Here is a 6,289-nt window from a genome sequence, read left to right as displayed (position 1 = left end):
ATTTTCTTGTAATTATTTGTTTTCTTTTCTCTTTAAGGAGACAATGAGTTCCTTGAAAGGACTATAGCTTTTGCATCTTTGTATTCTCTTCTACTTCTCCCTAATTTAGGCCAACTATAATGTCTGCTCCACAGGAGATGATCAATCAATATTTCTTGTTTAAAAAATATGTTTTTATTGATTTTATTTTTGAAATATGTTTTTTGTTGATTTCAGAGAGAGAAGGGCGAGAGAGAAAAGAGAGAGAGAGAGAGAGAGATCAATGATGAGAGAAAATCACTGATCCACTGCTTCCTGTACAGCCTCTTCTGGGATCGAGCCTGAACTCCTGGTTCCTGGATTGGTGCTCAACCATTGAGCCACACCAGCCAGGCAATCAATATTTCTTGAAAGAAATTGGTCAGTTAATGATTTCAACAAGGATACCAACCAGATTAGCTCATTGAAACCCAAACTTTCTCTTTTCTCCCCCAGTCAATAGTCAATGCTCCTTGAAATATCTGGGAAGATGCTGGAGTTCTCCACTTCCTTTTGCCTGCCTGGCTGAGGCTCGGAGGCAGGTGGCTTCAGGAGGAAAGTCACAGGAGAATGGCAAGTGATGGGACTGCAGCCTGACAGCTGCTGATCTTTGCTCTAGCTGATTTCCCCCTTTGCAAATGGTTCTTTGGCAATTGAAACTGCAAATCTACTATCTGCTCCCCTATGTAAATTGCATTTACATTTAAATTGTGCATTCTTCCAAAGGATGGGGTTGGTAAATAACAGCAGATTGAACTTGAGGAGAGGAAATTGTGCCCCGCGTCAGACCTGAGACTGAAGTGACATCTGGCTTTTACTATTTCCGTTATTTCAGTTTAATAACAGCATGTGGCATTAAGGGAAAAGAAATTGGATCCACATTTTAATGAAAGGAGGAAGCTCTCGGGGTTTAGATACCTTATCATGTTGAATACCTAGTCGATTGGCAATTAAAACTTCCCTCAAGAACTGGAATAAAATATGTTCGCAGCCATGGAGGAAATAAAAAACAAGCTAATGCCCAAGACTTCACAGTACAACCAAGGGAAATGGGGGCTGTAAACATCAAAACTGAATATTTCAGCATCCTGCAGAGTACAGGAATCCTTTTTAAAAATATATATATTTTTATTGATTTCAGAGAGGAAGGGAGAGGGGGAGAGAGAGAGAAACATCAACGAGAGAGAATCATTAATCGGCTGCCTCCTGCACGTGCCACACTGGGGATCAAGCCCACAATCCGGGCATGTGCCCAGACCAGAAACCGAACCTTGACTTCCTGGTTCATAGGTCAACACTCAACCACTGAGCCATGTCAGTCAGGCAGAGTACAGGAATTCTTAAACAGAATAATGATGAGAGTAGAGCCATGGATATGCTGGTGGGGGATCTTTAAGAGAATTACCTCAGACAGAATAGTTTGCACATAATAGAGGGCTCCACCCAATGAGAGCATCTGATTGAATCCTTTGTCAGCCTCGCTTGTTATAATCCCCAGAGGTCTGACCAAAAATTATTTTAGAAATGCCTGTTTCATTCCAATATTTTAACTGCTTAAATGGAAGGGGTTCCACCTGCTGTCTGCTTTTTTGTGTGTAAAGCAATTCTGGGAAATGTAAACAAAATGCTTGTGCATCCTAATAACCCAAGCCTATCATTTATTAGCTTTGATTGAAACAAATGTGTCAACTTTCAATGTCTTTGTCTGGAGCATCCAATGTTTGGATGTTGGCAAATGCGTGTATTACATGTTTGTTTGGAAACTGAGCCATGGCTCTTGGAACTGTTGGCAGCGGAATGGCACCAGGTGTTAGACCGGTGGAGTCAAACCAGACCTCGGTTCAGCAACCTCAGTACTTGAGTTCTGGCTAAGAAAGAATTCTGAGGCAAGGCTCAAACTCTAAGAGAAAGTTTATTTAGAAAGCCACGGAGGTGGAAGAAGTGAGTGGTAGAAGAAATGGGCTCAGGAAACAAGTTACAGAGGCAAATGAAGGGACCCTGAGAGCGTAGGAGCGAGAAAGGTAAGGGTCATGCAACTGGGGGTGGGGGTGGGGGAGGAAGAGGAGGAGAACGAGAAAGTTGAGGGTGTGCTCTTGAGAGAGAGAGCACCTTTGGTCCTTCGACCTGAGAGTATTTATCTGGAGCTCTCAGAATATTTAGCAGCTTTTCAGGTGTGTCCTTTCAGGGTGGGGGGTCTTGTTTTCCCAGTTTTGCCCATTGCCAGGCACCAGGGGCTTTCCACCTGGTGACCTTCTGTACTTGGCCCATCGTCCTTGCTCTGCTCATGTCTGTCTAATGGCCTACCACAGAGCCTCAGCTTGGATCACTCAAGGAGCCTTCCTGACCATGCACCCAAAGGTGCTCAGTCCTTTCCCAGCATCGGGAAAGTACAGACATGATAGGGTCCCATGGGTAAGTGTAAATAGAATGGAGCCCCCTGAAGAAGAGGCTGGATGTGGAATCTCTCTGAGGCTAGGGCACATGCATAATTAGTGCTTACTGTGTGGTAGAACTCATTAAATGCACATAACAGCCCTGTGAGGTGGGTACCCCTGTCATCCCCATTGCAGATGAAGCAAAGGAGACAATGAGTTTAGTAACTTCCCTTACTTGGCATCCATCACCCAGCTGGAAAGAGACAGGCTGGGATTTGGCTCCAGTCAGGCTGGCTCCAATGTCCCCCTAACCCTTTTCGGGTGACTCCTTCCGATCCCTGGTATTTAATTAAGGCATGTGTTTCCCCAAAGTTACATTTTGTCTTGCATAATTGTTTCATCCTAATTTGTCTTGCATGATTGTCTCAGCAAACTCAAGCTCATAGTCTAAGGGATCTTTCCTTAAAGAAACTAAAGCAACAACAACAAGAACTGGCCTCCTGCAACGTAGATGCTGTCTTCCTGGTAAGGCTGAACAACAGACAGCTGTTCTCTGGAGGAAATGTTACAGGAGTGTGACAAGGATGAAACGAGATACGAGTGTGCTTTGAAAAGGCCAAAACCATCAACATTCTGCAACGTGCTATTTACCTGCACTCTATCCGGATCCTTATTTTTAAATGAGCAACTCCTTAACAAGTTAATATAAGTTTCTTTCATTTTCCCTAGAGCAGTGTTCGGCAAACCGCGGCTCGCGAGCCACATGCGGCTCTTTGGCCCCTTGAGTGTTCTAACGCCACTTCTTCAAAATAGACTCGCCCAGGCCGAAAACCGACTTCTGCGCATGGGCCACCAAGTTTCAATCGCACTGTAGGTGCGCGCCCGCACGTGGTATTTTGTGGAAGAGCCACACTCAAGGGGCCAAAGAGCCGCATGTGGCTCGCGAGCCGCGGTTTGCCAACCACTGCCCTAGAGGATATGGCCAAACTACTCATCTGCTACTGTGGGTCTTATGATGGCCTTCAGCCGTGGGCAAACTACGGCCCGCGGGCCGGATCCGGCTGTTCTATCCAGTTCTCTTGGTCTCTCCTCCGCTCCTTTACTTTGAATTTATATTAGTTCACACTAACACTCCATCCGTGCTTTTGTTCCGGCCCTCCGGTCCAGTTTAAGACCCCATTGTGGCCCTCGAGTCAAAAAGTTTGCCCACCCCTGGTAGATGCTTGACATTTGATTTCTCCTTTATCTTCCCAGTTTCTTGGCAGCGTTTGGTTTGGCGGCAGCTCCTTCTCCTCACTTCCTGTGCCTGCTGATCACTGCCCCTGCATCCCCCGACATTTTACCATGGCAGTCAGCCTGTGAAGTCAACCAGTGCTGCCTCTGTTTGAACCCAGGTTAAATTAATCCTCAGACTTGCACATCAGTCTGTTGCTAAGGAGGTTATTGATGTCACACTGTCAGTATTATGCTTATCATAATATCCAACAGGCAAAATGGGGTTGGTTGCTAGTGGGAACCCGTGGGTGAAACTCACCTAGCTTCAGTAACCAACCCAACTGCACAGACTTTAGACAACCATGTAAAGGGGTAAGTGGATGAATCACCCAGTTGGATCCCATTTGAATATTTCTCTTCCATATGTGTGTTCCCTCTAGGCAATTGTCTAGTGTCACTTGAAATGGATGAGGGCTCTTTTGGAGGTTATTTTTGGGAAGGTGGTGAAACAACAGACAGCTGTTCTCTGGAGGAAATGTTACAGGATCTGCCTAAGCTAGCTTCCAGTAAAAATCCTGTCTAATAAAGATGGAATATGCTAATTGACATCACTCCATCACAAAGATGGCTACACCCACAGCTGAAGCCAAGTTCCCATAAGGAGCCTTAACAAGCAATCAGCAGGGACCTGAGGCTACGCCCTCCCCTGCTCCCGTAGAGCTTGACAGGGGACCTCAGGCCGCATCCCCCACCGGCAGGGCTTGACAGGGGACCTGAGGCCATGCCCCCTGCCCAGTGGGGCTTGATGGGGGAACTCAAGGTGCGCTTCCCATCCTGATGCTGGGTTAGGGGACCTCAAGCTGCTCCCCCTACCCCAGTGCCAGGCTGGGGGACCTCAGGCTGTGCCCCCCACCAGGTGGGGCTTGACAGGGGACTTCAGGCCGTGACCCCACCCCGGCACCAGGCTGGGGGACCTCAGACCCCACCCCCCACCCAGCAGGGCTTGACAGGGGACCTCAAGGTGCAGCCCCAGTGCTGGGTCGGGGGAACTCAGGCCCTGCCCCCTGCCCAGCAGGGCTTGATGGGGGACCTCAAGGCACACCCCCGCCCCAGTCTGGGCTGGGGGACTTCAGGCCACGTCCCCTGTCCTGGAGCCGGGCCAGGGGACCTGAGGCTACGTCCCCTGTGCAGCAGGGCTTGGCAAGGTTGGGACTGGCCAGGTCTGGATCTAGCCCAATGGGGGCGGGGCCGGCTGGGTCTGGATATCATGGGGTTTTGAGGCACATGTGGGTGGGCAGGGACTTGTCTCTGGGTCCCGTGGTGCGCCCCAGACTCTGACAGGAGGAAGGTTTTCATATACATTTTACTAATTTTCTTTCATCTCTGACACTTCAAGGGCAAATAGCAATATTAAATTATTTCCTCTAATTAATCCCCCTTTAATGTGCACGAATTTCGTGCACCGGGCCACTAGTAAATAAATAAATAAATAAAAATGGAAGTGCATTGTCCTTTTCCTTCCTAACATTAGGATGTTTACTAGTGACCTAAAAGTGTTAATTCAGCTTCTCAAACATACAGAAAAGAGGGGAACACATTTACTAAACACCTGTGTGACCCTGGCCTGAGTATAGCTTTAAAAGTGGATACCTGTTAAGCTAGGAGTTCTCAAACAACCTTGGTATGCATGACAATTCACAGCTCTTTTCTAGCTGTGTACAATGTTCTTCCTAATTGGACATTGACTGATCACCAATAAAGGCAAAGTCATTACTTAAAATTGGTCCAGATCCTCCAATGCTGAGTAATTGTCTTGAAGTCATTTTCACTGTGATATTAAAAAGCCTGGAAACATGATAGAAACGAGGTACAATAAATAAACCCCTAAATTAAAAATCTCTGTTAAAAGGTTTGACAAATGGGTCTGTCTGTTAGGATTTTGTTAAGTGGGTGGAGGGGCCAGTTTGGGTGGATAGAGGGATCAACTGGATAACACTGGTCGAACGGGAGGGTGTGCAGGCTAGAGAAGCCATATTGAGACTTGCGTAAATCTATATAAATCAATTCATGTGCGAGCGAATGAACAGCTGACTTTTTCAAATGCCAATTCAGCAATTACAGAGTCTGCTGGCGGTTAATTAAAAACGACCCTCTTGTTACATTCAGAGTTAAATTACAAGTGTGGAAACTACTACTGTTTGCAATATCTGAATGCTCTGTACTCTCTGTACTCTCATCAAAAGGCGGGCAGGGATAAATAACTTCTATTTAACTCACTAAAAAATCGCTCTCAGCTCTTTCATATTTAATTAACTTCTTATCTTCTCAGAACTTGAGACTTTCTGAGTTCCTAAGCAGTAATAGAAATATGTGCTCATTCGTTCATTTTGGGCAGAAGATTTTCTCACATTAGTTGAGTAGAAAAGTTAGAAATAATTGAACCCCAACATGCAGGAAAGTGACACCCATCCAAAGCTTTGCATCGAGGCAAACAAATCTGGAATAGCTCTGTGGCCGAAACAGCAAAAAATGGTGATTTTTTTTTTTTTCATTGCCTTTGCACCTCCAAGATTGGACACACATCGGCGGACTAGTGACATTTTAGTTCTTCTTTGTAAGGCTGTCTTAATGAACTTAATGTTTTACTCTTTCAGAGATCTCGCTATCAGAAAAGAGACCAA

Source organism: Plecotus auritus, assembly GCF_963455305.1.
Source record: "Plecotus auritus genome assembly, chromosome: 12".
NCBI lineage: Eukaryota > Metazoa > Chordata > Mammalia > Chiroptera > Vespertilionidae > Plecotus > Plecotus auritus.
This window is presented reverse-complemented; position numbering follows the sequence as displayed.